Genomic DNA, 27,115 nt, shown 5'->3' on the forward strand with positions numbered 1-27,115 from the left:
GTAGCATAACTACCAAGCAGGTTTTCATCGCTGTGTTTAGCATTTCATTTAACTTCATGTTGTGACTTTGTCAACACACCAGGCCAGTGGGACGTGAGCAACAGTCCATCCTTCCCGAGACAGTTAGGCTGTCGGTTCTCTTGGTGTGTGGACCCTTCACACGTGCATGTATGTGTGCGGAATCTTCTCTGAAAGGCTAGGGAGTGTGGTGAAGATGTTCAATGAAGTCTTGCCATATCATACTGTGCACCATGCTGCTAACTCACGAGCTCTTGGCAAATATTTATCAAATGGATTCATTTCATTTTTAAACATTAATACATTTCACAATGTATCACATACACAAAACCTCAGTCAATATCCCTGTTCAAAATGTAGGCAAACTTCTGAGATTTTTAAAAAAGATAATTTTTTTAGGTCTATATTTACTCCTTTGCAAAATGTCTATTGTGCAATGACGCATTTAGGAACTGACTACACTTAAAAGGCTATATTTGAAATGATGAGCTACCTTTATTGAGTACCCAATGCTGGACACAGCTCAGCAGACTTTTATATTTCCAGAAATCCAGTGCTCACCAGGACCTGTGCCTAGACATTATTATTTACATATCCCAGATGATCGAGGTACCGAAGGAGAAATACCTTTGCAAGCTTTCAGAGCTAGCGTATACCAGTGTGGACACTGGAGCCAAGCCATGCCTCGGACTCTCACTTCCACGGGGTATAAACTTTCTTCTAATCCTCCTTTTTATCTTCTCTGTATTATTTTTATGCTTTAGGATGAGTATCAGCTTCAAATACAAGTGTACAATTAAGATGTTTGCTAATTATACAGGGACAATTTTTGCTAAAAACCCTCAATGAGCATGTTTCTGTTATTCAAAATGAACCTGGCTTTTGCGTTGGATTCCTTATTAAATTTTGTGGAATTAATGGTCACTGGGGCTTGGGGATCTCATGGTCCCAAGGTAAGAAACAGAACTTAATATGTTCTCCATGAGTTCATTTACAGGATCCCACGATGGGTGGCCCTGCTTCTTGTGCTTGACCAATGCTCACAACATCAGGCTGGGAGCACCTTTGTAGTGCTCTGCCACAAAGATTGGGAGCACTTCCCAGTGTGCCCTGGAGACCCCTGAAGCCATGCGTGATGGTATAACTTAACATCCTGTTTGGTCTGTTCTACCTCTGAGGGATATGAGAAGCCCTGGGTACCCTTCAGATAAATCCCTAGGCGGACGCAGTGATGGCTGTCTAGAAACGAAGCCACGCATGCATCTTTCAGTGAGATGACAAGGTACATGGACTCCCCAAGTCTTGAACTTTTGTCCATGTTACAAATTGTGATCTCTTGAAAATTAAGGTCTTGGCAGCAGATATTAGAGATAATAATAATATTGGGGATATTATTGCTGTTGTTGCTGCTGTTGTCACTATTGGTTCACAGGCCAAATGTAGTGGTCACAACACTCCTTCCCCCCTTGGGGGCGCTGATTTCAGCCAAATAAACATGATTATGCTTTTCGTGCAAGATTTCATTTCCTTTTACTTGCCAGAGGAGGAATGCAAAGTCGGCAACAATTAAGCATTTCTCTGTCATGCCATGAAAAGAAGAAATATCACATTTTTACATAGGACACTAATTGGTTATACAGCAAACCCACCCTAATTTTTACTAATAGAGAAAAAGAATATAAATTGTTCTTAAGGCAACACACACTAATTGAATGGAGGTGGGGGCTGAGGGCAAGTTGCCTTCATGAATAAATAGCTTTTCAATGGAAAATATAGAAGTAGCATCTCTTGATTGTTTATGAATGCTCCCACAGTGGTTAATAATGTTGCAAATGGCAGTAAAAGGGATCTGTGCATATTTTCTGATCCTTCTGGATAACTAACAATACTGTGCTGACTCTACAGGACATGTACTATGGCAAAGGTGAGCTCAACTCCTGACTTCTGACTGCTCTGTAAGAAATTCTCAATTCGTGCATCTCCAACCAAATTTTCTGGCATATAAAGATATGTGGGAAAGATTAAGCTTTGTCACAGGTGGAAGCAGTCTTGGCGGGCTTTACCCATGGGGCACCCCATGAATACCTTGTGATAGACTGAGTGGAGCCATCCTGGGCCTGGAATTCAGGAAACAGACCTGGGAACTCCACCTGGACTATTGTTTTTCTAATTGACCCCCAACGGGAGGAGACCGCCCTTCCCACGTGACTCAGGCAGGTGGGGAGGAGAGAACAACAGGTTCAGCCGGCTTGAGTGTGTGTGGAGCAGCGAACAGGCCGGACCAGCACGCGGGCCAGAGAGACACCTAAGGACCCGTCCCGTGGAACGGATGCCGGAAGGTTCACTCTTTTGTCCCTTTAACCTTTTTTCCTTCTTGTGTAAGCTAGTTGGGTTGTATAATGAAGTTTAATTGTTAAGAAACAGAGCCAACAAAGATATGCACAGATAACAGTACAGCCACAACCAATGCAATTTAATTGCTGTTTTCATAGGCCATATTTACCAATTCCCTAGCAAATAACTGATACCTACCCACTGGATAGGAAGTACAGTTTTGCAAAGGATGAAATGCTGATGGTAAAAACTTGGCCCTGACAAGAGATGAACATTTTGAGGAATCCGAGTCTGAAAAATGATTAGGTTTATACAAACTTCCTGGATTGAGTTTGGAGTAAGAGCATCAAAATGTATTTGGAGAGACAGGCCATGGCAGACCGCTGTTTTTGCCTCTGCATAAGGTTAGTCCCTCTTACTCCTTCTGTTTGACCATCACCGTGCCTCCATTGGCTTTTGGAGGGGCTAGATGTGGTTGAGGCCACCTGCCTGAGAGGAGAGTCCTTCTGGCCAGAACTGAGTGCTGAGGCTGGAAGGAATGCAAGGCAGTAGTGACAGTTTCTGGATTAAGGCGTCCCTATAGAAGATGCCTACCTGCTATTATTGGGTCTGGGCATAATTGTTTTGATTGCGTTTTTGTTTGTTTGTTTGTTTTGTTTTGTTTTTGTTCTGATTTCATTGTTTTTTTTTAAAATTCTTTAAAACAATTTTTTAAATGTTGGTCAGAATAAGGACTACATTATATGCACAAACACATGCATGGGGAAGGTGCATCTTGGTCTAGCTTTAAAGGAGAGAGATAATATATCTTCAGTGCAGGCAGCTTGGGGACCACACTCAGAGGAGCCTTGGAAGTCAGAGAAATGCCCTCCCGTGCTCTCTTGCAGGAAATGTGGAAGCATCCAGAGATGGCTGCTGCTGAAACTTTGACTCTTTCTGAGTGGAAAAAAAATTTTTTAAGGACAGTTTTGACAGCAGGGACTAAACCTACCTGTAGTGGAAAGTTTGGTGTCATTAAAAACTCAGTTATATTATGTAAACATGTTTTTATTTAATCTCAGGTGTGGGATATGGGGCTGATTCAGATTGTCCAGAGAAGCAGACTATTTTTCTCATGCGGGCTCTGAGAAGGGCTCTTTGCCAGCTGCGGACAGTGTAATTTCTGAGGGCTTTGAGAGGGAATAAATGTGAGAGCCCAGAGAGAGAAGGGAGCTCCAAGAGAGAAGAAGGCTGCTGTTGCTCCCTCTGCTGCTGCTCTTGCTTGCTGTTGATGCAGTTTGACAGTAAGTGGTAGATATCTTGAAATGAATACTGAACTTGCCCCAAGGATCTCAACCAGCTGGAACTAAGTCTAAAGACATCTACGCCCCTTCTACCCACTAACTATTCTTCTTTTCTACCTGGTGTTGGGGTATTTGAAGGAATTGGGGTGCAGAAGGGAGAAAGAAGAATAAAAACCCCAATAAAGTAAAATAGTTTTAAAAATAGTGCCTACAAGTGGTGCCAAACATGAGGCTTGGAATAATGGAAAATTTGGTTTCTAGTGCCATAGCGGAGAGAGCAGGGTATGAAGAGATGAATGCACTGTTTCAGGATGTCAGAAAGGTCATCATCGTGGCTACTGCTGCTGGGTTGTCTGCTGCTTTGCTCTCAGAGTGCTTTTTTGGTTTTGCTTAGTTTTATTCCTGTATTCCGTTTCAAAAAAGGTTGGGAGAATGATTGAACAACTGGAAAAGTTGTGAGTGAAAAATGGAGGAGTATGAGAAACAAAAAATGGATGAAACGCGAAAATCAGAAGTATCACTCATTTTTCTCATTTTTGAAAGGATTGCAGAGTTGGCTGTATAACCAGAGAGTTTGTGGGTAGAGACGGAAGCACCTGAGCACTGCTGGAAAGGGGAGAACCAAAGGGCTTAGACCTAGTGACTGAGAGCTGGGGTGTCCCGACATTGCTGCTGCTCCATGCACGAGCAGAGTCAAGTTCCCACAGCAGCTGGGCAGGCTGGGGAGCCGAGTGGAGCAGAAGGCTGTACAGGGTGAAAGGGTTAAAGAGAAACAGCACCTTTCAAGAGAAAGGGTTAATCTTGAGCAAACTTGGGTGCCAGAGGAGCAGCCTCAGGTTAAGAGATTACCATCATTAGCTTTCCCAGTAGCCAGTAGAAGGCTTAGATATCAGAATGCTCAGTGTTTCAGTTGCAGTAAATTTGGTCATTTGAAAACAAATTGTGCCCAAGCTGATAAAAAGCCTCAGAGCTCAAAATGGCTGGTGTGTTAAATTTAAGAAATATGGTGGAACATTCTGCCAGAGAAGCCAGTGAGCCATTTCTGGCAGCACTGGGTTCATGGCAAGAATGCCTAAGTTTCCCAGAGTTTGTAGATGCTGTGGTAAAAGGCACCGGACTAGTGAATGCAGAGCCAAGAGGGACATAGGGGGTAGCCTCTTGCACTTGGAAGCAGCTTAGGGCTCAGCAGCAAAAAAGAATGAGCCCATTACAGAGAAGAGCATCTTAGAATTACCAGGTTATAGAAGAAACTATTGATCCAAAACATGTCTAGTTTGTTGATAATCTCCTTTTAAGAATGTAACATCGTCTCATTCATATTAGAGAAAAAAAGGATTTTTTTTTTCAGACTAAAAGGGGGAAATGTAGTGGAAGTTCTGGTGTCTTTAAAAACTGTTGTCTTATGTAAATATGTTTACGTTTTAATCCGGGTGTGGGATATAGATTGACTCACATTGTCCATAGCAGCAAACTATTTGCCTCATGCAGGCTCTTTGCCAACTGCAGGTTATATGCAAGCTTATTGTGTAATTCAAATGCTGATTTCGTATCTGGTGGCAATCTTTGTTCTGAGAATTTCCTGTCTCAATGTTGTGTAAACACTGCTCCACAAATGTCCCCTGGAATGCCAATAAAGCAGATTCCAGCCAAATGCTGAGCAGGGGAGAGAATAGGGCTGGACTTCCTGCCAGCCAGGGGAGGAGGAGTTAGAGGAGGAAGTAGGTGAAGAAGTCAGAGATACCCTCAAACGAAGATTGGACTTTCCCCAAAGTACCCAACGACCCTAACCAGCAAGAAGTAGCCAAAGAGAACTCTGCCCCTTCTCCCCACTAACCTTCTTTCTCTCCTACCTAGTGTTGGGGTGTTGGAAGGGTTAGGAGGGATAAAGAGTGGAGAAGGAAGGCGGCAAAATAAGGAACCCCAATATCACAAGATAGATTTAAAAATTAAAGATGCCAACACTACCTTCTAATTCTAAAGTTCCCTCTGGCACTTGGGACAAGGGTCTGTGGGGAGTGGCTAGACAGTGTAGTGGCTTGCATGCTCCAGTGACAATTTCTACTAAACACCCGTGTTGAACAACCTTGAGAAGCTATCACAGTGCACAACACTGAAAATCTCCATGAATCCCTGAATCAAACATTGAGACAGAGAGAGAGAGAGAGAGAGAGAGAGAGAGAGAGAGAGAGAGAGAGAGAGAGAATAGGACTTTTCCCACGTCTTCTGAGTAGTGTCTGGTGAAAAGTCTAGTAGCTTTACTTTCATTTTTGATCCTCCCTGCCCCACCCAGTAGTACTTTGAAGACTTGAAGAGATATTTTCTTAATTGTGATGACTACCTAATTTTCTTTTTCACCGAGGGTGAGATAAGATACAAAGGCTTTAGAGGACCAAAGAAGGGATTTAGGTCAGACGACAGGAGAATGTCCTCTGAGCATCCCAGAATATTTCACGGAGGGCCTGGAGTTTGCTGCCAGCAGGAGCAGGCAATACTGCATTCTAAACACCCTGAGATCTTGGCAGCAGGCACCCTGCTGCTCGGTACAGCTCAGCCCTAAGGTAGAAATGAGTGATTGGAAGAGTTTTGGAGATCTGGAGCCCTGTTGTGAAAGTCAGGAAGACCCTGTGATGCATATTCCAGTGTTATGCCAATGTCAAAGAAGCTGCTGTGTTTACAGTTGTCTGAAACACAGGAATGAACCCCTTATGCTTGCAAGTGTGGTAAGATAGAATCTGAGCAACAGCCTTCAAAAATATGCACAAAGGGCAAACACTGTGACTTCAGATGTTTGAAAGAATTTTTGGAGCTGTGAAGAAAAACCCCAACTAACGCCCTCCAACCCCAGACATATTTTTAAGATGCACTCTCCTCATTACAAGCTACAGTGCTGTTTGCTTGGTTCCAAATTTAAAAATACTTCCTTTTCTTCTAATCCCAAGAGTACATTTATGAGTTGGGAGGTGATCAATGGTAAACCAAAGAGCTATACGCAAGGTGAGCTCTGAGATGGCTTCCCTTGAAAATATTGCATTTAATCTTCATTCATGTCTCAGGAGGTAGGTGCTGTGTTCCCACCACTGTTCAGAAGGTAAAGTGACTGATGGAATGACAGGCCACCGCATACTGTCATCACATTGTATAGCTGGGAGGGTGTGGCTGACAGGTAAAGACCTGGAAATCCCATACAACACCTGTGGCCGACATCTAAGCAGACGCCTAACTCCAAAGGGGTCAGGAAGGATCTGGAGATCAGCTGTCTACAGCGTCACCACTGGCTCCGCTTAGTGAAAGATGAGCGTATTAAACAGAAGGCCTATAGCCACCGCAGCCAGTTCACAGGCCTGTATTGTAATCCCCAGGGCAGTGCAACCAACCACATACCGGGGCTGCGCCGACGGGCAATACAGTGCAAGACTTTTATTTTGCTCCTACGTATGTGACCTTCACTGCAATTGGAAGAGAGCTCTAAAAAAGGCAGGGAGCAAAGCTGTCTCTTTGCCTAAGAGCTAGAATTTATCAAAGGAGGAATCTATGTTTTTCTAGGAACCAAAGCCCTAAAAGAATACTGCACATGATCACTGAGTTTTTGGACACCCACTTTTAAATCAAATTAACAATCTTCAGAAAATATAGATATTGGTCTCCATAAATACTATTCTCTGGGGATACCTAGGTCAAAGACTGATATATTTGCAAAGCTTCTCAGTACTTTTACAATATAATACTGAGTTAAAGGAAGAAAAACTAGGTATGGCGTCATATACTTATGGTTTCGTACTTGGGTGACTGATGCAGGAGGATGGCCACCTGTGCAAAGCTAGCTTGGGCGACACAGTGAGTTCAAGGAAAACCTGGGCTACAAAGTAAGACTCTCTCTTTCCCTCTAAAAAAGCAGAAACATAAAACTGTAATATGAAATAAGAAACGCTAGCATGATAATAGTTACGGCCATCCAGAAAAAGACTCCTCCTTCAAAGGGCAAATTCTTTAACAGCGGCAACAGGGGCCTTCTCGGCACACGCATGCGCAGAGAACGCGTTCCATGGAGCGGAGCTCGTTGGTCTGCCAGGTAAATAGACTCATTAGGAAAGGTTTATGAAGAAGCACTACCATTGTAACAAGGTTGCAGAGGTGAATAAGCTATGGCAAAGTGGCAGGAGGCAGTGACCTAAATGACCTCAGTGACCAGCTTAGTGGTCTGTGCCATGGGCTATGCCATCCCGAGTCCTCAGCATCCCTGGTGAGCTCAGGCTGAGCAGGATGAAGCTGAAGGGAGGCCCCTTATCAAGCAGAAGGGAGGCCCCTTACTAAGCAGAAAGCCCACAGGATGGTCCTGCGCAGACCGGCCTCCTCATGCTGCTAGTTAGCTTGGTGAGACCTACTTCATGCAAATAAAACACGGGAAAACGAAGAGTTTGGGGGGTCAGTGGCAGAAAGTATGTTTAGTATGCAGGAGACCCTGGATTCCAAAACGTTTACTTAACAGGCAGAGGAGGGAGGTACCACACTAGCAGAACACTGTCTTTACACACGGCTCAGTAGAGTATTACATAAGCGCACAAGGCCATCGGCCCGCATTTCACGCTCATGAGTGCTCCTCTCACACTCTTCTTCTGAGCCCCTGTTGCTGCCCTACCACGGTGGTCTCCGTGTTTCCTTAATAGCATCCAGAGGCCTTAAAACGTGGCACATACCAGAGAATTCTGAGGCACCTAAGAAAGCTGCCTAACTCCAACATATTTCAGATTTTTGAAAAAAGACCATATGGTGTATGTGCATAAGAAATAAAAGCTAGGATCTGGAAAGATGGTCCAGCGGTAACGAGCAGCACTTTAGTTTTCAGAACCTGCATGTTGGTTCACAGCCACCCATAACTCCAGCTCCAGGGGATCTGATGCCTTCTTCTGATTTGCATGGGCACTAAGCATGAATGCAGCACACACACATGCACGCATGCACACACACACACACACATGCACACACATGCATGTTTTATATATATGTATATATATTATGTTTTGCCTACATGTATGTGTAGGTACATACATGTATACATACATGTGGGCAAAACAAACACACACAAAACATACATATAGCAAATGAAATGAAAATAAATCTAAACAGGTAAAAGAAATAAAAACTATCAATGAAGGAAAACACAAAGACTGAAAGATCAATCAAGTTTTATCTTCAATGGTAAGTTTTTTGAAAACGAATTCTTCCTTCTTAGTTCAATGTTTCTGTAAAGTATTTTCTCATAGCTATAGCACTGCAATTCTAATTATTTTTCAATGACAATTAATTAGAAGCATGTTTACTGTAAAAAAAAAACAGCTTAATTTGAACCAGATTGTAAGTAATCTTTTACATTATTTACATGAAAGTAAATTACTGGATTATATTGTGATTAGATAAGATTAACTAATAGTAATTCATATAAATAATTAATGTTAATAATATTAAACAATATTAAATAATAATATTGCAATTAAAAAGTCATGTAAACTGTTGAAGAGCAACAGTACAGGAAAGGCTAAATAACCTAACAGAAACTAGCAGTGAACAAAACTTCACAACTGGAACTACACAGAAAATAGAATCCCTTTCTGAGAACTGTGGCTCCGCTGTAAAGAATATTTTACACACAGGAGATGATGAAGCCAGATAGCATTTAAAAATCTCCTCAATGATAAGCTAACACTAATATGTTGAAGGACCAGGGATGCACACAGTCTTGAGTTCACAGGGCGCCACTCAAGTCAGGGGAAGGACCAAGCATGCGCGAGGAAAGGGAAAACAAATGTCAATGTTTATAGCTTCTAAAATAAATATTATTCCACATTTTATTCCTCTGACATTATCAGAATAAGCCTAAATTAAGAATTAATAGTAGCCAATGATGCATAGAGTTGAAAAAAAAAAGTTATTTTTCTAGGCTGGGTTCTCGTCAGGATACTGGTAGAGTTGGTCTGAAAACTCCCGGATCAAATGGAGCCAAACCAAACTGGCCTGTTTTGAAGCAGTAAAAAAGTGGCTCCTTGGGTCCCTTTCAGCGTACTGGGGTTCAGGGGTCAGTCCTGCAGATCCGAAGGGCAGGCTGGGAGCAGCAGCAGGCCCCACATAGGCCTGCCCTGCCCAGCTGTTTACAAGGCTCACTTCTTTTTCTTCCTTTGGTCTTCTGCCACAGTGTAAATTCCAGAGTGCTGGAGACTCCCTCAAAACCAGTCCAGCATCATAGGCTGAACAAAAGCTCTTTTAAGAGACTATGGTTTGTGTCTTCATTTCAAAAGTATTCTTCACATTAACATGATTTAGCCGAAACAGACCGACAAACAAACAGCAACCTCCTTCCGTAAAAAAAACAAAAAACAAAACAAAACAAAAAAACCAAAACCAAAACATAAGCAAGAACAGCAGAAGTGCAAGGAAGAGAGAAAGCTTCTGGAGTCAGAAGCTAGGGCACAGTAGAAGTTTATCATTTATTTTACATGAGACAGGACCACGGGCTTCTGTGGAAATGTGATTGAAGCTGTGAGGGTGAGCTGCCCAGAGGAGAACTTCTGAAGGAAAAGTAGATCTTTCTGAAAGCATGTCTTGGGAAATCTCAGTTCGCACTGGAAACAGTGTTAGTAATTCATTTAAACTCCACCGTCCCTTCAGTGACTCTTAATGTAGCCTTCCATTCACAGTAAGGGAAAACCTAGCCTCTGTGTCTTCTCTCCAGCTGCTGGCCTCACCACTTCCTCCTTAGCTTTGCTTCTGCTCCCGAGGTTGGTTTCCCTTCACACCAAAGTCATCTGGAACGTAGTGACTGCCACACCTCTCCATGGAGCTCTTCAGGAAGTGCATGGGTGGATTCCGTGGCTGCCACCGTTAGTGTTCGAGCTGGTTCTTTCCGGCGTGATATGATGGGCTGTCACCCCACGTCTGGAGGGATCTTGAAGGTCAGTGGAGAGTCGGACCCTCTCTGATGACTTGGATAAAGGCCAGTTTCATGTTACAGTTTTCAGATCGATTCAAGTTACACACCAAGAGAAACACAAACTTTAATCCTCGCCATAATCTTTAATCCCCATATTTGAATAGGGATCATAGGAAGCTGTAATTTCTCTTAGAGAATTTCTAGTCCTTATTGGCTGTGTTCTGGACCCACAGTTAGTCTTAGCCGCCCCCCCCCCCCATTAGACATAATCTCCCTTCACGGTGGGACCACAGAGGTAAAGACCATGCAGCCATGCCCTGTGTCCTGATATACTTCCAATTCTCCTTTGGTTTCTGGTTGTGAAGCCAGATTTGGGGTATTTTGCTAAATGGAGTACAGTAGACAGTGAATAAACACAATGGAAAAGTGAAGGGAAGAGTAGGTAGGTAAACAAATGAACAAACGCTTTTCTGGTTATCTCAAACTAGTAAGACTTCCCAATGTGACCACTGCAGCTCCATCTCTAAGGAGCTTTTCAGAGGAACAAAGCAGGCCTGTGAAGCTGCATTCGAAGCCCCAGGGTAGGCTTGTCTCCCTGAAAACAACTCTAGCCGTGTGAGCAAAGTCAGGCCGGTGTCCTCCACGAAGGCATGTGGGTAGAACATCAGGGCTAGGGCAAGGGGTCTGGTTATCCAACCAGAATTCCACAGTGGTCACATAAAGTTTCTCAAGAACCACAGCAGGAAGCTGATGAAGTTGGAGGCTGCAGACCTCCAGGATTCTTGGTCAGGTGGCCAATGTCACCAGTGTTTGCATAAGGCTTAAATGTCCCTTGCATGTGGTAGGACACCGGTGTTCTGGTAACAAGATACCCATGGACAGGCCTCGCTAGGTCACCCAGTCGCTGCCACATGTCATTCTCTGATTTATATATCAAGAAGATGCTTAATACAACTACACTCAAAACACTATGCATCATAACCAATACTCTAGTAATGAAGACATGTACAGCGTTCTGTATGAGCCAAAGCCAGTTAACTACTAAGGTAGAAATAGTCCGTCTTTCCAAGTACTGCGCAACATTTGATAGATAGATGTCACATCCCTACAACTGCCCTTAGGAAGTTAATAGTTTACGACATTTAAATTACAACTGTTTAGTAAAGAAACCACTCATATGAATTACTCTCCATATCATCAACTATATGTGGTTAGTACGCAGGCGTGCTCTCCCTCTCTCCTATTTTGTTCTTGTGCTTAGAATAAAACCAAAAGTTTATATTTGTGTCTGCAGGGAGCCACTACAAAAGGATCCTTATGCTTACATAGGAGACTTTAACCAAAAATTGAGGAAATTACAAATTCTGGGAACACACTATTTAGCCGCCTGGGCCAGGAGTAAGAGGTAAATATCACAACGGCATATGCTTTCGGTCTTCACACACAACTACATTTTAATTTATTTCCTTCCAAGACACAAGTGTCGGTGGAGCGCCTTTTGTGCTGGATGGCTTCAGAGGGGCAACAGCATCTAACAGAAAGCCCATGGTGAAAGATGAGAACCCAGGGACCATGGCAACAGTGCTGACTGCCCCACTCATCCAAGCTGGTCCCCAGACCACGCCGGGGAAGACCCGGGATGAATTTTCCATCCAGAATCTTGGGCTTCCCAAGGCTCACATATCAGAATAAATGTAAGTGGAGGCTCTGGGGCTCTCATTCTTAGATTTGCACATGCCGGTCTTCTTGCTTGTGAAACTGCGAGCTACCAATTTAAACAGTCTGAAGGAGGAAAAAAACAGAGGGGGACTGAGCAACACTGAAGGGAGAGAGGGAGGGATATGGAGGGAGGGGTGGGAGGAAAGGAAAGGGAGGAGGGAGGGAGGGAGGAAAGAAAGAGGACATTAACATTTTGCTCTCTGCCACTCCGCTGTCACTTTGGGTTGGACGCTTCATGGCTGCAGGGACAGTCCTGTGCGCCACGGACTGTTCAGTGGCGGACTTAGTCCTCTACCCATTGGATGCCGATACCCACTCCAGCCTCCCAGCTGGGAAACCAGAAAGGGTTCCAGATCTTCACATGTCCATTCTGGGAGAGAATCACCCCTGGCTGAGAGGCAGTAGTCTACATTAAGGAAGTCCTTAAAACAGGAAGAAAGGGCCAGGCAGAGGCGGAAATCCCTGGACTGCACAGACAGCAAGCGACCGTGGACTGACAGGAGAAGCATGCCGACGCCCCACGCATCTATAGCTTTCCTCTCAGCAGGCGTCATACACTGGACACTGAACTGTACAAGAAAAATTTCCTCATTTCCAAAATCTGGAAATTTTCACACAAATCTGTATTGCTAACATTCTTAAAATCTGGCAATACTAGCTTGCTTTCCTCAAGACAGCAAATATCTGGGGGTGAGAATTGGCCACTCTGTCCACTGGAGGCTGGACCAGCTGTGCTTCCCCGATGTCCCCCGAGAGGCCAGGAGTGTTGCAAGGACAACAGCGCCTATCTATACCTGGAACTCAGCCATTTTTTCAGTGTTCCAGCTTGTTATGTGGGGCACGAGCACACACAAAAAAAGCACTAACAAAATCTGCACGCAACCTGGGCGCGCACACACAGCCCCTGGAAAGAGTCCCCAAGTGTACGGTAATTATATCATCAAGTTTACAACTGGTGAGGCAGCCAAGTACCCACCACACCCAAAGGGCGTGTGTACGGACTGACAAGTGCACATCCTGTATGTTGCCACCCTCATAAAAAAAAATGAGTAATGGCCCATTTCAACATTCACCCTCACATTAAATTTAAGTTGGGCTTTATACAATAGACCTCTTTACAAGCCACCCGTTAAAAAGAACATTTGTTCCTGTGATGAAATAGGGCCTCCCCACAACTCTTCCTTCCCGATGTGTGGCAGGTCTGCTCCCCAGGATCAACTTCCTGATGCCACCACCTGGGGGTAACAGGTCCACACCCCTGAGTTTAAAGACTATTTCTCGTCTTCCATAGGGGCGCTTCTTATCTTATCCCAAGAGTGGCTGCCCCGGGCCAGGCCAGGTTCAGTGTCTGATTACAAATGGCTCCAACATGAAGAAATGGCAAGGCTATGTTACCCTGCGTGCACAGTCACACGCTCTTGTTTTGGGGTGGGCTTCTGTCTAAGTGGCCCTCAAGCCTGGGCAGATGTATGTGTGTATTACCAGTCTCCTCTTGGCTGGCCACTGAGACCCCGGCTGAGGGTTCTGTCCGTCTTGAAATCCCTGCGAATGCAGGTGATTTGCCCACCCCAACTCTCTACTCTCCCCAACAGGGACCCTGGGTGACAATCTGGGTGATGCTATGCTCCATCTAGCTCCTCAGCCATGTTTTCGTCTTTGCTCCACTCCTGTAGTTTTCTGTTTCCTTTGTCTTTGAGGCAGGTGCTTATGATGTAGCCCTGGCTGGCCTGCAGATACTACATAGAACAGGCTGGCCTTGAACTGGATCACCTGCTTGCCTCTCGGGTGCTGGGATATAGCCATCCCGTCGGCCTTCACTTTTGTTTGTGGGGGAGGGGCTACCTTATCTGCCCTTTTATTTTAGGCTAACTCACCATAACTTTCCACCTTGAACTTAATGTTTAACCAAAACCTATCAGACCAGGCTGGGATTCCCAATTTGGCAGCACGAAGTTAGTCTGAAATGCTATTCCTTCATGCCTATGACAGAAACCATAGCAAACAAGCAACAAGCTGAGGTTCAACATCGCCTGAGCCTCCTTCTTAAGGGCGAAGTGTGAACTCATTTCTTCCGTACATTATCACTGAAGAAACCTCCAGATCACACTAACAGAAATAGTAGACCGAGACCAGGCTTTTTTAGCAGGCGAGACTTCTACCACTGAACCACCCATGGGACACAGACATTTTGGAAACCATACTTTCCTGTAGCTCACTGGTTCTCAACCTTCCTAATGCTGGGACCCTTTAATACAGTTCCTCATGTTGTCATGATGCCCCCAAACATAAAATTATTTTTGTTGTTACTTCGTAGCTGTAATTTTGCTATTGTTATGAACCATAATGTAAAGATCTGTTTTTCCAATGGTCTTAGTGACTTTTGTGAAAAGGTCATTCAACACTCAAAGGGGTCGAGACCCACAGGCTGAGAACCAGAAAGGCTGGAAAATTATATTGTCAAAAAACTTCAATAAAGCTGTGCTCTCGGAATTTGTTATGGGATTAGCTTAAACAAAAAACACTTGTTGTCTTTAATAATTATTTAACTAGATGTTGGTGGGGGTGGATTTATTTTATTAATGTAGCCAGGAGGTTTAACCATATTTCTGTCCACTCGTTCAACAGTATCTACTAAGCACATTCTGCACTGAAGTGCTTTAGTCTAAAGAAAAGGAGGCAAGCCAGTTCTGACAGGCTGAAGGCATGTGATGCCTATAAACAAATAATTGCAGTGTAGTGTGGTTGGTGCCCTGACAGAGCCTTGGAAGCAGCCAGCAGAGAACAAGCAACTCAGTTAGAGGAAGCAAGACAGAGTCTTAATAGTTATGGAGAAAGAAGGAAGTCTTTCCTCACTGTGTAAAAACCATCTTTGAGGAGTGTTTTTGTGTGTTTGAGGTGGTGTTTGAGACTGGGTTGGTGATAGATGTGTATCCGCAATGAGGAGGAAGGAGTGGGCCACTTCAGAACTGTGTGGACAAAGGTACAGCCAGGAGGCCATGTGCCAGAATTCAGAGGGACTCCAGAGAAAGCAGAATGGTATTAGTGTGGGGAATATTAGGGTAGCAGTGGGGGAGGGAAGCAAAGGCTTGGAGGACCAGAATCAGGAAGGCACTCCAAGGTCAGCACAGTGATATGTTTCAGTGGGAAACAGGTTATGACAAACTATCCTGAATACAACAATTGTCTCTGTTGGGGGATGTCAAGTGTCCCCAACAGGTGTGTTTCAAATGCTTAGTCCCCACTGGGTGGCACGGTTGGGTGGCACGGTTGGGTGGCACGGTTGGGTGGCTGTGACATTAGGGGGTAGGTCCTGGTTAGCGGAAGATCACCTTTCCTTTGAAGACCGCTTCAGAATCACAGTGCTCTGAGTGGTTCTGTCTCAGGCTCCGTCACCATTGAGCTCTGTGCCGTGCTGTCCCCACCTCCGTGGGCTGAAACTCCTTGTGACAGTGAGCAAGCCTGTCCTTCCTTCTTATCCCGCCAAGCTTTTCAGTCACAGCAATGCAGAAGGAACAAATGAAGTGCCTAAAGACATTCCTGGAGCCTAGGAAGGTATCAGCTCACACGGCAACTGAAGCCATCACTGAAAGTAGCTAGCTCTCGGGAGTTGGGGAAGATGAGCGAGTAGATCCCTCCTCCCGCCTCCTCAAACAGCCTCAACCTGCCGATGCATTGACTTGAGCTCAGGCAAGACCCATTTTAGACTTCTAGACTGCACATTTATACAAAAATAAATTTTCACATAATCTCATTTAAACTAATAAGTTGGTAATTGTTACTAGAGCAATATGAAGTGAATACACACAGGAATCCAGGTATTTTATTCTTGGCCTTTCTTATGCACCTGGTACAAATGAAAGGCCCCCATTAGAAGCGACAGAGATGGCTTTGTCCTACAAGCCACACATATCACCTCAGCAGGAACAGCTCCTAACAGTGGAGATGAATGCTGGAGACGGTCCTGCCTGCAGAAGGTCCAGAGGACTGGTGACAAGATTAGGGCCATTTGCAGGGGTGACTCAGAGCCCTAGGGTGGGGACAGGATGTGTGTTTTAGGGATGAAAACAAACCAGCGGTGCGCTCAGTCTGGGAAACCCATTCCTTTTGAATCTCAACCCAAAGGGAGGCTTTGGATTTCATTAATGGAAAAATAAATCAGATAGCTGGAGGAAAAAAACAAACAAGCAAAGTAGACCTTTGAGTCAGTCAACCAAGCAGACACTTTCTTTAGCTTTTCCTTTTGTTTTGGCTCTTGTTTTCAGCTCCAGAGTATTTTGAGTAAATATCTTAGCTAGAGAAAGATTCCCTGACCCCTCCCTCCCCCCGTAACTTGGCTTGTAAGCCAGTGAACCATCCTGTGTACCGTAACATCTAAAAAAATTTATAAGGTGACTTCGCCATCTCTGTTGAGTGAGGATGGAGAAGTGGGTCAAGGTGACACTTCCTGGAGAACAGACAACACAAGAGAAAATCTCTGGAGGGTGCAGAGGACTTCACAAGCCGACCGTCCCTTTGTATTTTACTTTGGGTCGGGACAGGAGGCCACCCCGACACCTTCTGCTCTTTCTTGCCTCTTGAAGCATGTACAAATGTTTCCATGGGTCCAAGATTTAGGGTGAAGACAGACCAGCAAGGCAGTGACACAGGGTGACATGGCCACACTGGGTCCTTATCTCCTGGAAAACTACAGACCGGATCAGGTCCCTTTCTTGTAGCTTCTGTATTTTGTTTTAAAATTGACAGGTTAGAATTACACGTTGTTTATTATTTGGAGGATGTGCATGTGTGCAAAGGTCAAAGGACAACTTTGTGGAGTCACTTCTTCCCATGTGAGTCCTGGGGATGGAATTAAACTTAGGCCATAAGGCTTGGCTGCAAGACCTTCACCCCCTGAGCCATCCTGAGGGCCCGCTACTGAACCATCCCTCCCGTTCCCATCTCTTTCCCCTTTCGGATACAGAATGCTAAGGCCACTCTTTCCCTGTGCCTTTTCTGAGGACTCGAAGCCCACCTTTGTCTCTGAAAATGAACATTCAATCTACATGTTCTTATCATTGCCTTAAAGCCATTGTTTACTGAGACACAACACTGTCTAACATGTCTCTCTGTAAGAGTACATTAGAATGGGAAGGGAAAGACAAATACATTGACTTAAGATACTATTTTCAGGGATTCTTCCAAATACTGATCATTGTCATCAACAGACCTTTTTTTTTAAAATAAGGAGGTCATGTTTCTCCTGGGGCCACTTTTATTAGCTCTGCTAGTTCAGCTTTTAAGAAACACTGTGTCTAATGGTAAATCATTACTTTTCAATCAGCAAATATCTTGCCCACTCCATCTTTAGAGAAAACTACTTTCACAATAATGGGTACTTGTTTTATAACTTCCATTGCTGTTAATACGCATTGACTTTACACTTTAGTGAGCGTGCAGTTTGATGTGTTTTCTGTGCCTACGTGTGCAGTGATCAAATCCAGCCGCCTCCCCACCCCGCTCCCTTACTCAGTCTCTACCAACCATTACTCTACTTTTCATGCTGGCAGTTTGAGCTTCCACATATGAGACTGTGTGACAGCTGTCGTCCTGTGTCTGCCTTATATCACTTAACTATAACGCCTTTCAGCTTTACCATCCTCTTTCAAACAAAACAATTGTATTCTGTTTTATGGTTGAAGATTATCCCACTGTGTACTTGTAGCACACTGTCTTTGTTCATTCTTATGTTCCTGAGCAGCTAGGCTGACTCCACATCTTAGATATTCAGAACAGTTCCTCAGTGAACATTACCATGCAGGCATCTCTTTGGCATGCTAATTTCATTTAGTTGAATAGATATCTATAAGGGTGAGATAGACTTGATTATAGGGTAGAAATCTGTATATCCACTCTATCTATCATCTATCTATCTATCTATCTATCTATCTATCTATCTTCATCATCTATATTCCTATCAACCTATCTTTCTATCTTTCATCTCTCTCTGTCATCTATATACCTATCAATCTTTCTGTCATCTCTCTATATATCATCTATCTATTGACCAATCTATGTCTATCATTATTTTGTCTGTTTATCTCTATCATCTATATACATATCAATCTATCTTTCTATCTTCTCTCTCTCATCTATATACCTATCAATTTACCTTTCTATCTATATCTCCCTCTATCATCTATCTATTGATTAATCTATTATTCTATCTATCTATCTATCTATCTATCTATCTATCTATCTACCATCTCTCTGTCAATCAATCATCTATTGATCAATCTATATTTATCATTATTCTGTCTCTTTATCTCTATCATCTATCTACTTAATCTATCATCTATCTACCTATCTATCCATATACCTATCATCTATCTTATATCTTTCTATCTCTATCATCTAACTATCTATCAACTGCCCATCTATCGTCCACCTATCACTTATCTATCTATCTATCTATCTATCTATCTATCTATCTATCTCTCTATCATTTATGTATCTATTTATCATTGATCATACTGGTCATCATAGTAGCCATAACAATTTATAGTCCCATTAACAGTGTATACAAGTTCTTTTTCTGTACATCTCTGCCAGAATTTTAAATAGCCACTTTACTAGGATGCTAGTTACCTACCAAGTTTAGTTCTGATCTTGATTTCCATCGTGGCTAGTGATACTGAGTATCATTCCCATATAAATGGCCAAGGGACCATTTGTTGATCCCTTGAATTATTTCTTTTTTAGGTATCTATTTAAAGGGATTCCCTCTTCTGAAAATCAGGTTCCTTGTTTCTTGTTAAAAATGTTTGAGTTCCTTTTATACTCTGGATAGCTCTGTCAGATGAGCAGCTAGCAAGTATCTTCTCCTCTATGTAGGTTGTCCCTTCACTCTGTTGACTTTTATTTGCGACAGAAAAGCTTACTACTTTATCTTTTAATAATATCTTAATAACTATATGACAGGTGCATTGATCAGAAAAATTTCATGGAAGTATATAATAAATTTGAAAACGTTGCCCCCACACTCAGCCACCCTCTCTTTTGTCACCACCCTGCATATCAGTTTCCTTTGTACTCATACAAAGCTTGCCATTTTCATGACATATACATACATGATTCATCTGTCTACACAAAATCTAGGATCTACAAGTGAGAGAGGGCATGTGGTAACGGTCTTTGTAGATTGACTAAATTTGTTTAATATGTCCAGTTGCAAATGACACAGTTGTAGGAAAGCTCCATTGTATGTGTACTAACATACCATTTCCTCATCCATCCTCTACTGATGAAAAGTGTAGCTATACACACAGACGTGCAGCTGTACACACAGACGTGCAGCCACCTCTGATATGCTGCCTTCGAATCCTTTAGATAAATATCTAGAAGAGATTGCAGCTGGATTCCATGGTAGATTGCTTTTAGCTTTTCCAGGGTTGTCCCTTTCCATGGTGGCTGAGTTTCTTCACATGTCCTTCAGCAGTGTAGACTTCTTGCTGTCTGTACCTTGGACAGGATTTGTTACTTGTTTTCTTAATGACTGCCATTTTGAAGGGGTAGAGAGGAAATCTTATACCATTTCGTAGATGGCCAATGATACTGAATATTTTCATGTTAGCTAGCCATTTGTACTACACATTTTGAGAAATGTCTGTTAATTTCATTAACTTATTTACTGATTGTATTTTGGTTTGTTATTCCATATATATATATATCATACATATACACACCATATATTTTTTATTATATATATATAATTATGGTATTAATATATGCCATATATTAATCTTCTGCCATATGCGCTGGTTTTTGTTCTTGTTTTGTTTTGTTTTTGTGTATGTGTGTATTTGTTTGCTTTTCATTTGATTGTCTTCTTTGGTTCGTAGAGGCTCTTTACCTTCCTGGAACCCCATTTATCAGTGGTTGACACCATTCACTAAGTGATCAGAGTCCCTTTCAGAAAGTTCTTGTCTATACTTGTATCTTGTTTTCCCACTTTGTTCTTTTAACTTCTTCAGAATTGTAGGTCTTCCACCAAAGTCTTTGATCCATTTGGAAATGATATTCAAGCGGGTGAGTGATCAGGATCTACTTTCATTATTCCCCAAAGATTTATTGAGGAGGTTGTCATCTCTCGAATGTTTACTTTTGATGTCTTTGTCAGAACTCAGGTGACTGGGTTTACACCTGGTTCCTCTATAATATCCACTGATTCAGGCCTATTCCTCTGCTGGCATCACAATATTCGGTGACAGTGGCTGTGCAGGATAGCTTGTAGGCACAGTACAAGGCCTCCAGCACTGTTCTTCTTGCTCAGACTGGCTTTGGTTACCCTGGGAAGTTTAACATCTCCCCACGAGTGTTGAGATTGTCATGTAGTTTTTCTGTCTCGGCGAAGACTGGCACTGGAGTTTCAAAGACGCCTGCTCTGAAGCTGCAGGTTGTGTTTAGTACCATATCCACTTTGCCAACGGTAATTATTCTAACCCACACATTCCTTCCGGTGTCCCTTTCTGTTTCTTCGTTTAGTGTATTAAAGTTTTTATTGCAGAGCTCTTTCACTTCTTTGGTTAGGTTGATTCCAAGGCTTTTTTTTTTTTTTTTTTTTTTGGCTTTCTGAGACAGAGTTTCTCTGTGTAGCCCTGTCAGAGACTCGCTTTGTAGACCAGGTTGGCCTCGAACTCACAGCGATCTGCCTGCCTCTGCCTCCCGAATGCTGGGATTAAAGGCGTGTGCCACCACGCCTGGCTTGGCTTTTTCTTTTCTTTTTTTTTTTTCAGGCAACTGTGAATGAGATTGTTTTCCTCACTTCGTTCTCAGCATGTTCTGTATTGGTACACATGACCACTGATTTTCCCGAGCTCCGTTTGTGTTTGCTAGTCTGCCTAAAGTGTTCTTCAGTTCTAAAGGTGCTGCGGTGAAACCTCCACAGTCCCATGTTCCACATCACACCAAGTGCAGATAAGGATGCTTTGACTTCTCCCTTTCCCATCTGTACTCATTCTCTTCATTTTCTTATCGCTCTGGCTAAGATCTCAGGCACTATATTGCATAAGAGTAAAGAAAGTTAGCACCCTTGTCTTGTCAGATTTTAGTGGGAATGACTTGAGTGTCCCCCACTTAGTACAGTGTTGGCTGGGGTTCGTCATCGTTGTTGCACTATGCTTTCTAAGTTTCTTCCAAGCTTGTATCATGGAAAGGTGTTGGAGTCTGTTAAAAGCTTCTTCTGCGTGTATTGAGATGACTACATGATTTCGGTCCTTGAGCCCATTTCTGCAACACAATTATTCATCTTGTATGTTGGGCATGCCTGCATCTGTGGAGTGGAGCCAACTTGATCATGCTGAATATTTTTGCTCTGTTCTTACATTCATGTTCCACATCCTTCTCTGTTTTATGCCTATACCCATCAGCCAGACTGAGTACAGCTTACTTTAGTTTTTGTGTGTGCATGTGTGAGTGTGAGTATGTATGTGTGTGTGAGTGAGTATGTTTGAGTATGTGTGTGAAGTGTGAGTGTATGTGTGTGTGTTTCCTTGTTTTGTGGGGGACAGGGTGGTACTGGCTTCATAAAGAGAGTTGGTAGCATTCTTTTCCTTCCTACCTTCGAGATTGTTTGGCATGTATTGCTGCCATCTCTTTAGAGGTCTGGTAGGACTAAAAAGTGAACCCACTTGGCCTGAGCACTTGGAGTTGGGAGGTTTTCTTATTTTATCATTTTTTTTTAAATCACTGCTTCGGCCTCATTGCTTATGATAAATCTGTTTAAGTTGTTTTCCTCATATCAGTTCAACCTTGTCAGGTGCTATCAATCTAGAAATCCATCTATTTCTTTCAGACTTTCTAACTTAGTGGGATATAAGTTTTTCAAGTATATCCTGATTGCTTTTCTGAATTTCCTTGGTGCCTTTTGTAATGTTTCTACCTTAGCGTGGGTTTCTATTGCTGTGATAAGATACCATGGCCTCAAGGCACGTTGGAAAGAGGAGGGTTTATTTGGCTTATACTTCCTTGTAATAGTCAGCCAGCGCAGAAGCAGGACAGGAACTCAAACAGGCAGGAACCTGGTGGCAGGAGCTGATGAAGGATGCTGCCTACTGGTTTGCTTTCATTTAGAGCTTAGAGTCCAGGACCACCAGGGGTGGCACCACTCACAATGGGCTGGGCGCTCCCCCATCAGTCGCTGATTAAGGAAATGCCTCACAAGCCAGCCTGCAGCCTGCTCTTATAGAGGAATTTTCTTAATTGAAGTTCCTTCCTGTCAAATGCCTTTAGCTTCCATTAAGTGAACATAACACTACCCTGTACAGTCTCTTTAAGCAAACAAACACTTTATTATAAAGTAACAAATAAAAAAAACTAAGTGCTAAAATTAACCAGATCTAAAGAGAGTACAACCCAGCAACTCCAGACTATTAAAGGAGCCATTCAAAACAGAAGGTATGGCGCATCACATTGGATTTTATACTTTCGTTAATGAACATATTTTTATGCTCTTAACTGCTGAGCTATCTCTACAGTCCTGCTTCCTGTTTTTTTCCAATTAACTATATTGAAAACTTTCAACTCCAAAATGAGGTCACTATTGATTTTGTTCCATGAAGCACAAAAAAAGTATTAATTTTGTCATCTGCTTATTACAAATGGATACCTTTTTGCCTTTAAATGTGTGAATGAATTGAAATAAGAGGATAAAAATTAGAGTATTGGAAATTTTCCTGTAATTTAATGATGTCCATAATGAGATGGCTGATGTTATTATGAAACTAAATGGAAACATGTTTAGTACACGCTTGTCACTACCCCATAGCTCCTTTCAAAACCTTGGGTCAAATCCTTCCTGTCCACAGTGGCTCTGGGAAGAAATAAGCAGGAAAGGCCCAGTAGGCATTTTGGTCATCAGTGTGCCAGGAAGGAGACTCAGTCCTTCACCACTCGGAACCATTCTTGGTGACTTAGAATGTAGGACCTCGGGAGGGGACAGAGAGATAGCAGCGCCATGAGGTATGAAGGACAGTGAAAATCCCAAACGCGAGTAACAGGGTTAGGGAAAGAAGCGATGTGGATTGTGAAGGAAAAGGGAATCCAATAAAGCAAACGCCTGCTGGACTTTTAGTGACGCCCCAGTGCCTCACAGACTAAGTGCAGTTATGAACACAGAGCAACAGTCCATTGCCTTAACCACCCTGCACACTCGACGGCCAAACTCTGCCAAGACAGCGTAAGCGAGTCCTCAGTAGTTCCTGCCTCACAAATACGTCTGTCGTCGATATTGAGCCTGAAGGCTGAAGATGATGCTCCAACGTTATAGAGAGTTCTGGGTGGATGTTCAGGCAGTAAACTGTCTCTGCCATTTTTCTTTCCTTCTCATTTTGGAAGCTGCTAATCTGCACTTCTGGTTCACTCAAGTAATTAAGTTTCATTCCTTTTCAAGTCTGTGATGGGGTTGAAGACCAGACAGTTTAGTCTTACTTAGCTGTTTAGGGGTTAAGATGTTTTTAGGTCTCGATAGAGGTTTTGAGTTGACAAGAGATGAGATATGATAGATATTGATTCTCATTCTGAATTTTAGAGTCACCAAGATAGGAAAGATGTTTTCTACAAGGTTGCCAAGTGCAATTAGCCAAAACAGCATGAATGCAACGTTCACATGATCCCTGAATGTTTCGTTCTTCTTGATGTATGTAACTTTTCTACTTATGTGCAATAATATAAATGTATATGCCAATAAAATAAAATAAAATCTTTAAAAAAAAAAGAAAAGAATGTTGATCAGCCACCATGTGACTAAACCTAAGTCTGCACGAACAGCCAATGTTCTTAACCGCTAAACTATCTCTCCATCGCTGCATCTCTTTATTTCTTATACATAGTGGTTACTATTCGAATGTGCTATATATGATACATAGTTTTAAAATTGGTTTTTGAGAAAGCGTTTCATAAATGCCCCCAGTGGCCTGGATACACTCCTTGAACTCATGAGCCTCTGCCTCCCCACATCTGGAACTTTAGGCATGCGCCATCTTGACAGGCTTCCTTTTGTCCTGGAAGTGCAAGCCAGGGTATTGTTCACTTACCACATGCCATGGTATGAGACATGACTTTAGCTCTCTGTTCTTTCTAGAAAATCTGAAAGTTCCCATATCCATTAGTACTTTCCTCTTTGTCTAAACAACTGGTTCCTGTGGTTACAGATGAGGCCTTTTATGTGCATGCTGTGGTCGGAAGACCTTCAAAGTCAAGAATAGCTGGACTAGAAGCACAAACCCATCATTTACTAAACTTGGATGAGTCACTTAACCTCTTCAGCATGATTTATAATCTGTAAAATGTGGAAAAATAACCAATAAATCTAGATATCGCCTAGATGGTGTATAATTTAATCCAGTAATCTTTTTTTTCTATAGAACAGTATTTATTTACCTTTCAAGGTCACTAATAACTTTGATAATCTAGTGAAATCCTTATGTCTGTGATTATGCATATATGTGTGTGTACGTGTGCATTCATACTAACTTTTGCATGTAATTTTGTGTTCACTAAAGTTTAATAATGAGATAATAACAAAAAATGCAGAGCAAAGCGGTCAAATGAGAAAGCGGTCAAATGAGAAAGCGGTCAAATGAGAAAGCGGTCAAATGAGAAAGCGGTCAAATGAGAAATCAGTCAAAGTGTGGTGTCATGAGCAACACAAAGGACCCCAGGCACTGTTCTACCGAGCAGAGGACATGTACATGTGCATACTTCTGAAACATCAGCGCATGAACAGCAAGCCAGGGCATGTATTAGAGAACCATGTCTGCGATGGTGCTGCTGAGCAAGGGGAGCTGTGACTGCAGCCCTCTTAAGACAAGGAGAAGGGGCGAGAGGGTTTTTGTTTTTGTTTTAGGAAATAAGTGGTTAGAACCATTAAGCTCTTGGGCTGGAACAGAAGAGTGGGAGGACAAACATGAGGACAGACCACGAATGGAAACGCCAAAGAAAAGTGTAAACTGAGGGTACATACACATACATACATACACACACACACACACACACACACATACATACATACATACATACATACGTATCCAAGCAGAGTTTTCCTGCATAGCTGAGTTTTCAAAGAGCCCGGGGAAACTAGTCTACTCTGATCAGCTCATTACGGTAGATGTAGAAGTGCACGAATATGCTCCCTTCTGGGGAGGCATGAGCATTCTTATTTAATGTCTATATTGCTTCTGTCATCAGATGTTTCTAATCACCAAACAGGACACCATCTTAACCAAAGATCTGATTGTATTTATCTTGATGTATTTATTAGTTACAAATTCCAATCATAAAAATATTTGAAAGAAAAAGTATGAAGATTGCAAAGATAGAGAAAATCTTGTACGTTGTATGTGGGACCAGTCCTGAAAACACTACAACTCTTCCTTCACAAATGTCTGAGGGATAGAAACGCCAACTGTTAGTTCAACACATACATCGTTATGGCCGTTTACCTAGATATGAAAATCCCTCAGACTTCCTTCTAACTGATCTAATATCAGGTGTCATTTGGAAGTCCCACTGAAATTGTTTCCACTGAGTGGAAAGAAAAAAAAAAAAAAAGAAATCCAAGCAACTATCTCCTCACAAGACTCTCTCAGAAGAATCTTTTGGGCTCTGTGGTGACTGGGGAGCCCGCCCCGTGAGACACCTGGAGGCGCCAATGCACCTTTCTCCCAGGATTTCAGATGTGCAGCCTCACTCTCAGTGGCACAGATCCTGCCATTTCTCTCTCCAGATCTACACTGCTAGAGTTTGCCGGCAGCTCCACCAACTAACTGTGGAAAGCTGCCGGCAGGGAGAACCAGATTTCCCCAGCTGAACCTCCCTGTGCCTCCTGCCCCACCCGCCAGCCATGCTCTGCCATTCTTCCAGCTTTCCATCTTTTAGTTTCCCATCACCTTTCCATTTCAGTCTTGAGGAATACCCTAGCAGCATATGAAGGAGGTCTTAGCCGTTCTCTCTGCCTCCTTCCTGATCGATGGGTAGGTAACTCCTTTGAGTGTCTACTTCAATGTCATTAATCTTCTGCATCCATTCCTGGCTCAACACTGTGAACTTACTTTCTTTAAAATGTTCGTACCACTAACAAACAGGGAAAGAACAAACAATAATGTATCCATCATCCCATTTTACCAACAATCCTCCCTGGTCTCCCGACAGCATCTCTGCATGTATGTGAAGCTGTAATCACAGAATAAAAAAGCCCAAATATTTTAGATGACTCTTAGTAGTTTTTCCATGTTAGTCATGTTTTTACAGAAAACATTTAATGGTATTCTGAACATCCTCGCTCATAATTTTTTTGGGAAAATAATACTGCGGGCTGAGCCTGCTATGGGGTGTTTCCCAGCTCCACTCTCATCAGGGAGCCACTGGGTGTTATTCTGTGGGCATTCCCAGCACCAGCCTTTATGGTCTCTTGCTTTTGTCACCTTGTCACCATGTATATCCAAAGCAAGCCAGATTCCTTCTGGGTCCTGTCTGTGCCCCTCAGGCCCTCACACCTGATATGTCTATCCCGTGAGAAGAAGGTGGGCTGCATGTAGTTACCTGTAATGGCTCCTGTGGAGGAAGCTGAAGGTGCATGGCAGAAGTAACTCACACTGGAATCAGGAGCCAGATTCAGAGATAGACTGTGGCCCATGAGGTTGATTTTATTCCTAGTCCTCCCCTGAGTCTGTATTTTTACGTCTAGGGAAATAGGACTTAAGTACTCTAGAGTCTTCATTAAAGGAATGTGAAGGGTTCTAGTGTATCTTGTGGAGGGTGAAATAAAGTGGGGTGTGGCTAATAAGGTGGGGTGTGGTTGATAAAG

General features: G+C 42.9%; 1 protein-coding gene and 1 long non-coding RNA gene across 5 annotated transcripts in view; one reads left to right on the forward strand and one right to left on the reverse strand.

Annotated features, from left to right (window-relative positions):
• The window catches only part of NR3C2 (nuclear receptor subfamily 3 group C member 2), a 302,223-nt gene that overhangs the window by 61,000 nt on the left and 214,108 nt on the right, over positions 1-27,115 (reverse strand). The window lies entirely within an intron of this gene.
• Positions 7,667-13,563, forward strand: LOC311582565. The gene is made up of 4 exons (XR_014774145.1): positions 7,667-7,704; positions 10,360-10,579; positions 12,032-12,251; positions 12,522-13,563. It is a non-coding gene; the product is annotated as an uncharacterized lncRNA (long non-coding RNA).

Source organism: Acomys minous (genome assembly GCF_964271855.1).
Source record: "Acomys minous genome assembly, chromosome: 14".
Lineage (NCBI taxonomy): Eukaryota > Metazoa > Chordata > Mammalia > Rodentia > Muridae > Acomys > Acomys minous.